The sequence below is a fragment of the Monomorium pharaonis genome, unplaced genomic scaffold, assembly GCF_013373865.1.
Source record: "Monomorium pharaonis isolate MP-MQ-018 unplaced genomic scaffold, ASM1337386v2 scaffold_683, whole genome shotgun sequence".
Taxonomy (NCBI): domain Eukaryota; kingdom Metazoa; phylum Arthropoda; class Insecta; order Hymenoptera; family Formicidae; genus Monomorium; species Monomorium pharaonis.
In genome coordinates this window covers 26,825-35,053 of record NW_023416004.1, presented here as the reverse complement: position 1 = coordinate 35,053, position 8,229 = coordinate 26,825, and the positions used below count along the sequence as shown (strand labels likewise).

The 8,229-nt window shown below is 32.2% G+C and overlaps 1 pseudogene; it reads left to right on the top strand.

Annotated features, from left to right (window-relative positions):
- Positions 1-857: 857 nt before the first annotated feature.
- On the top strand, positions 858-2,747 carry LOC118648775 (annotated as a pseudogene).
- The last annotated feature ends 5,482 nt before the right edge of the window (positions 2,748-8,229 follow it).

The following is an 8,229-nucleotide window of genomic DNA, read 5'->3' as shown; positions in this document are numbered from 1 at the left end:
AAAAAGAAATTAAAGCTTCAAATGTCTACTTTAAGAATTGATTTAGTAAAATTTTGCGTAATATTTTTTTTAAAATGGCGTATGACAAAACGAGAGCATGCAAATTGAAAAATATTGGTCCGAGTTTGCGACGATCCATGGCGTGAGGCAAGTATCGCAACTTAATGGGATAAAAAGCATGCGATAGTACAGAGTTTTTCCCTTCAAAATGCTTTTTTACTCGTCTTGATACGATGATTTTTCGTTGAGATATGCGCATTTAAAGTAAAAAAACTGCCTTTTTATTCAAATGCGCATATCTCAGCGAAAATCATTGTATCGAGACGAGTAAAAAAGCATTTTGAAGGGAAAACTCTGTACTATCGCATGCTTTTTATCCCATCAAGTTGCGATACTTGCCTCACGCCATGGATCGTCGCAAACTCGGACCAATATTTTTCAATTTCGCATGCTCTCGCTTTGTCATACGCCATTTTGAAAAAAATTATTATGCAAAATTTTACTAAATCAATTCTTAAAGTAGACATTTGAAGCTTTAATTTCTTTTTTTAGAAACCTTTTTATCTTTATTACTCGCGTAGTTATCGTCATTGGAAGTTTAGTGATTTTTTGACAATTTTAAGTGTACCGCTTTTTTTTCGACTGAATGTAATATATATGTGTGTGTGTGTGTGTGTGTGTGTGTGTGTGTGGTGTGTGTGGTGTGTGTGTGTGTTGTGTGGTGTGTGTGTGTGTGTGTGTGTGTGTGTTATGTATTATACAACGACACAAGTATAGTATAGATATAGCAGAACATTGTTAGATAGAGAATAAGTACTGATGCAAGAATAAAATTTACAACTTATAACTTATTCCAGGTGGTTTAGAAAGTAGTATTTTTGATTCATTCTTGGTTTACTGAAGAATTGGCGTACGGATGTACAGGAATAACAACTGCAATAGAAACCACAGTTCTTGGAGTATGTCTCTTTTTGTTATGAACGATATCTCAGTTCTATATCACATAAAATTTTAGCAATAATTTCCTTAATAAAATAAAAAATTAATTTTTCTGTCGGTTTTATTAAGTTCCAATTCCCTTATTAAATCTTATAATTTATTTACTTAATACAGCAATCACACATACACCATACACCGCACGCGCGCGCGCGTGTGTGGGGTGTGTAAAATTTTTCTAGTTTTATTATAAATATACATATATTTATATTTTACCCATTTAGCAAACTCCAGTTATCATAGCTGGAACAAAGGAACAGCAAAAGAAATATCTTGGCAGACTTTTAGAAGAGCCACTTGTTCGGTAAATTTACAAATTAAATTTGCATGTAAAAGTTAATTACATATATATGTATGAATGTATATATAATTTATAGGCATATTGTGTTACTGAACCTGCTGCAGGATCTGACGTGGCAGGTATCAAAACTAAAGCTGAAAAGAAAGGAAAAGAATGGATAATTACTGGCACAAAAGATGTGGATTACAAATGGTGGTGTTGCCAATTGGTACAATAACATGCTCCAATATTTAGCATTAATTTCTAAAAAGCATTATTTACATTTTCACCTTTTTATCATATAGGTATTTGTTCTGCAAGAACAAATCAGATCCAAAAGCTCCAGATATAAAGCTTTACAGGTTTTATTGTAACGTAAAAGTGATGGCTTTACTCCTGGTCGTAAGGTAATTTCCAATATGATAAACTTATTTATATTTATTGAATTCTATTAAAATTTTTTACTGATACGAACCTGCTTTTCACTTCTTTAAGGAATTAATATGGGGCAAAGAGCAAGCGACACACGAATGATAACATTCGAAGACGTTCGTGTTCCTGAGAGAATGTATTGCTTAAAGAAGGAGAAGGTTTTAAAATAGCTATGAAGACTTTTACTAGAACACCGATCACCAGTAATATGTCTATTCATTCGTTAAAATGCCAATAAGTTTAATATACATTTATGCAAACGTTATCTTCTATTTTTATATTGCAGGTTGCAGCATCGTCTACTGGTTTGCCAGAGAGCTTTGGACGAAGCAACGAAATATTCGATGGAACGCGCAAAACATTTGGTATACAATAGCGCAACATCAAGCAATAGCTTTTATGCTAGCTGATATGGCTGTTGGCGTTGAAACTTCTAGATTAGCATGGATGAAGGCAGCCTGGGCTGCTGACAAAGATTTACCGAATGCTACATTGCTCGCTAGTATCGCAAATGTTATAGTGCTGATGTAGCTAATAAATGTGCTACAGACGCTGTACAGGTACGATATAATAATTTATATATCTATGAATTTTATGTTAAGTTGTAACAGTCAGTAAAAGGCTCGAGTATGTTTCTCTTTTTACAATTTGTCATACATGATAATTTTTCAATTTAGGTTTTCGGTGGTGCGGGTTTCAATTCCGAGTATCCAGTAGAGAAGCTTATGCGCGATGCAAAAATTTATCAGATATATGAAGGTACTTCACAGATTCAAAAGTTGATTATATCGCGTGGTCTCTTTGACGAAGCTAAACAAAAGAGCAGCTAAATAATCATGTGCCAATTGAGTTATGAAGAAAATTTGAATTATAAAATTTATTTTTATAAAGAAGTATTTTTTTAGTATTCTTATTAAAGTTACAAAATGGTAAACTTATATCTACATCTAACATATCATATGCAATGTTTATACTCTTAGAATATGTGCTTATACTTTTAGAACATTATACATTAATATAAGGTAAAAGTTGAAATTTTTATACTAAATGTGATTTTATAAATTTGAAATAATTATTTAAAAAATATATGTCAACTACACAAATTATGCAAATTTTTAATGTAAATAAAGGATTGTAATATTTCACACAAAAAATAATATTTTATGAAATCATAATTCTTTTTAATTTATTCCGAAAACCGATAGAAATTATTTAAGAACTATGTGAATATAAAAACTAACGAAGTATTAACGAAAAAGCAGATTTGTATACAGTGTTAGCTACAATTTTAATTGCTCCGATATACAATATTTAGTTCTTTACGTGTTTACATTTTTATGGAATTTAATTTATGACGGAGCCTTTATTGTGTATTTAAAAAGTTAAACCCTCAAAGGGATCGCGATTAAAATAAAATTGTTTCATTCTTTAACTCTCGATAATCTTTCGTATCTCGGGGAATTTTTTATGTGAGTCGATTTCAACACATTTGTACTTTAGCAAAGGAATGAACAACTAGCAACTATAATAGAAAAAAAACGCAGACTCTTAGTCGCGCAACGACGTCAAAGGCGAAGGCTCGCAAATGCGGGAAGCTTGTGCGTGTTTTCGTCGTGACACGTTGGACCATTTTAAAAGGGCCGCGCTCCCATAACAAACGGCGCTAACCACGCCACGATCAGGAGTGCGTTAGTCAAGTGTAGAGTCCTATATAAGAAAGAAACGAAATCAGCTGCTATCTTGAGCTCATTTTGAGATTTGGCAACGCTGCGTTGTAGCACATGTTTATAGTGGAACTCCAATACATTGTCATGCATAACCTAACCTGTCTAATTGGAAATAAGATTTAGAAGTTACTCCGAATTGTTTTGAGATAACTTATACAGAAGAAAACCTCTTGTTGGGTAAGTTGAAAGTGAAATACTGTTGCTATTTAATTTAATTAATAATTCCTTATTTATTTTATTAAAGCAATAACAAAAAGAAAGGAACACGAAAGAAACACATAAATTAATAGCTTCTCAATGTTTGAAACACCGCTAATTTACGGACTCAACATGGCATCAACCAATCAGAAATTTCGACGTCGATTTCGCTTCTCTCTTATACAGGACTTTAATCAAGTGCATTGTTCATTTTGAAAACGTATTACGCATGGTGTAAGGAGACAAGGGCCGGTATTCATAGTCGAATCTTACTCAAGACCCATCTTAATCCACACAGTATACTTTATCCTAGGGATGTCCCTAGGAGGTCATTTTGGAATATCGCAATATCGTTGGATATCCGTGGACCATTTACGATATCCAAGGGATATCCAAAAGATCCACAAATGTCCACCGATTTGACATCCTGTGGATATCTCAAACGATATCCAGAGGATGTCCAAGAGATTTCTTAAGATATCGTAATATACCCTCCCAGTGAACACAGTAATATAGTACCCAAATAGCACAAAAATATACAATGTATATACACTATATATATGTTCATGGATACTGAATGTCCATTGGATATCCACATGTACTTAAATTAGCATTCATAATATATCCATTGTATCAGCAAATGCACTCCATATGAGATCCATTGTTTATCCATAAAACATACAGCTACACGTTCCATGTATATCATATATATCCAGTGAACAATATGTTGTCAAAAAGATCTCTGAAAGATATCCTGTTTCTGAAAATGGTAACATAAAGAGACTTCTAAAAGATAACATAATGATGTCAGAATGTTAAGCAATGCGCCGTTTTTTGAGAATAAAGATATCATGAAACTGATATCTAAAAGATTTCTTAAATCGGATATCTTTAAACTGCAACTAGAGATTAAAAAAAAATTTTTTTTATTTTTTAATAATTATTTTTGTCAACAGTACATATTAAATTTAAGACAAATTTTTATTAATTAATTAAATTTAAAATATTTTTTTTATTCTTACTTGCGCTGGTTTTGAACTCGGGACCTTAGGATGACAAACCTTGTACTCTATCTGCTACGCCAATTTGATTCATCGACATGGGTACTTGTTATTGTCTACATATACCTATGTGTTATAAACTGACGCAATTATATTATTTTTTATAAAAGCAATTAAATTTTGCAAAACATTAAAAATAAATAGCACTAATTTATTTACTTATTAATTTCATTGTTAAATTTATCTTTTTCCACAACCTTAATAATTTGATGGAAATTGCAATCTATTTAGCACTAATACTTTGAAGCGTTCAAATGGTTAATTAGATGGTTAACTATATAGATCATATATGTTCAGACTTCAAATGGGGTTTTTTTGCAGCGCCAAGTTTCCAAACCCTTCACCGGCAGAAAAATAAATGAGTGATCCACGAAAGTATATTCATCCAATGTACACAGAAAGTACATTTGTATACATTTCAATAAGTATATACACTGGCGCAAAAAAAAAACGAAACAAAATTTTTGACCAATTTTTAGGCAATATTAAAGTGATGCAACTTTGCGAAAAATTATCCAAATTACATGTACTTTTTTTTAAATTAAAGGGCAAAGACTCTACTTTGAGAATCCCTACGCGAAAGTTTGATTTGTTAAGTGCGAACCTTTTGTATCGCATGAAAACCAAACATGTGTTTTTTAATTGAAAAAAGTAAAAGTTTGTTATCATTTTGCACAAGTTTCTCGTTAAAATCTTGCTAATATTAATTCAGATTCTGAAAGTTTATTCTTTTCTAAGCAATTAAAAAAAACATGTCGATACAATGTTTTTTGTTGATTGCACGCTAGTTTGAAATTTGCACTGCATTTTAGCGAATAAATACGGTATTTTTTGAATATCATGAATTTTGAGTATCAATATGATATTGCACATTAATTTTATTCGTATTTAACTCAATCATACCGCCATCATCAAAGTGGCCCGATCTGCACCACGTGGAAAATGACGATCGGATTTTGTACATCATGTAGCCCTGAAAAGGCTGATTTTTTTAAATAAAATTTGAACTTTTACTTTTTATGTATGAGTATGTGTATATGTATGTTTATGTGTATGCTTGGGTTTATGAGTATAGATAAATGTGATCTTCTGTTGACTTCAGTAAAATTGGTGCGTCAGCTATCCGTTATATTTAGATCAGTAAGTACAAATTTCCACCGATAAATTTCAGAGCCACATGATGTACAAAATCCGATCATCATTCTCCACGTGGTGCAGATCGGGTCACTTTGATGACAGCGGTATGATTGAGTTCAACACAAATAAAATCAATGTGCATATCATATTAATACTCAAAATTCATGATATTCAAAAAATACCATATTTACTTGCTGAAATACCCTAAAATGCAGTGCAAATTTCAAACTCGTGTGCAATCAACAAAAAACATCGTATCGACATGTTTTTTTTTTTAAATTGCTTAGAAAAGAATGAACTTTTAGAATCTAAATTAATATTAGCAAGATTTTAACGAGAAACTTGTGCAAAATGATAACAAACTTTTACTTTTTTCAATTAAAAAACACATGTTTGGTTTTCATGCGATACAAAAGGTTCGCACTTAACAAATCAAACTTTCGCGTAGAGATTCTCAAAGTAGAGCCTTTGCCCTTTAATTTAAAAAAAAGTACATGTAATTTGGATGATTTTTCGTAAAGTTGCATCACTTTGAATATTGCCTAAAAATCGGTCAAAAATTTTGTTTCGTTTTTTTTGCGTGTATATGCAATGTACATTCAAAGTGCATCAGAAAATATCCTAGATGGATCCATGAAAGTATATTCATCCAATGTACGTGAAAATACATTTATGTTCATTTCGACACATACATACATGTATATACATACAATAGGTGTTTGACATACATCGGAAAATGTCCTAGACAGATCCACGAAAGTATATTTATCCGATGTACATTTATGTTTATTTCGACATGCATATATACATACAATAAACATTCAACATGCATCGAAAAACATCCTAAACTGATCCATAAAAATATGTTTGTCCGATGTACATGAAAGTACATCTATGTATATTTCAAAACGTACCTGCATGTATATAAATACAATATACATACAATATGCATGGGGATGTATAAGTAATTAATCCATCGAAGTATATTTATATTATGTACATATGACGTACATACATTTATATCCATACATAAATATTCATTTTATATATGTATAATGTCCTGTATATACTTTATATTTTATGGATCAAGAATGGATATCTATAGAATATCGTGTGCTATTTGGGTAGCAGCGTAACAGCAATGTAATCGAATATAACAGGTTACGTTACTCTGAAGTTACACGTAACTTACATGTAAGTTACAATTTTCGACTCAGCAATATAACATGTTATAATTACATGTTATCTAACCGTCACACAACAGTTACAAAGAAAAATAAAATAAAATAAAAATTTCATTTTTTTTAAATTATTTTTATCAACAGCACATACTAAATTTAGGATAAATTTTTATTAATTAATTAAATTTAAATTATGTTATTTTTTATTTTATTCTTACTTGCCGCTGCTAGGTTTGAACCCGGAACCTTAGGATGACGAACCTTGTACTCTACCTGCTACGCCAATTTGACTCATCGATATGGGTACTTGTTATTGTCTACATATACCTATATGTTATAAACTGACGCAACTATATTATTTTTTATAAAAGCAATTAAATTTTGCAAAACATATTAAAAATAAACAGCATTAATTTATTTACTTATTAATTTCATTGTTAAATTTATCTAAAATTGTTTCATTCTTTAACTCTCGATAATCTTTCGTATCTCGGGGAATTTTTTATGTGAGTCGATTTCAACACATTTGTATTTTAGCAAAGGAATGAACAACTAGCAACTATAATAGAAAAAAACGCAGACTCCTAGTTACGCAACGACGTCAAAGGCGAAGGCTCGCGAACGCGGGAAGCTTGTGCGCGTTTTCGTCGTGACACGTTGGACCATTTTAAAAGGGCCGCGCTCCCATAACAAACGGCGCTAACCACGCCACGATCAGGGGCTCGATTCTTGAATTCATTCGCAAGAAAACGTATGCGCAAATACCCGTTCTAACAGAAAAGTTGCAAGTTTATTGGTTGAAAGCCATACGATAGCCAATAAATTTTCAACTTTTCTGTAAGAACAGAATTTGCAAATACGTTTCTCTTGCAAATGAATTCAAGAATCGGGGCCCAGTTTTACGGTTGCGTTATGTCCGCCAAGCCGTAGCCTTTTTCACGCGGTTTTATTCGGTGAGAAGTCGCGCGTGACGAGTTATGCAACATGCGCCGCGTAAGGGCGGCCCGCGCCCGACGATCGAACCCCGCGGCAGCTGACCTACTTCCCAAATAGCACTGGATGTTCCAAGGACGTCCATTTTAAGTCCAATTCAGGTCCACATGTCCATGGACATAAAATGGACATTTATAAGATGTCCATTATTTGAATTAAAATGTTCTATTCAGAACGTCTTATGCTGATTTATGTCCGCACTTGCATCTTACTTTTATATAATT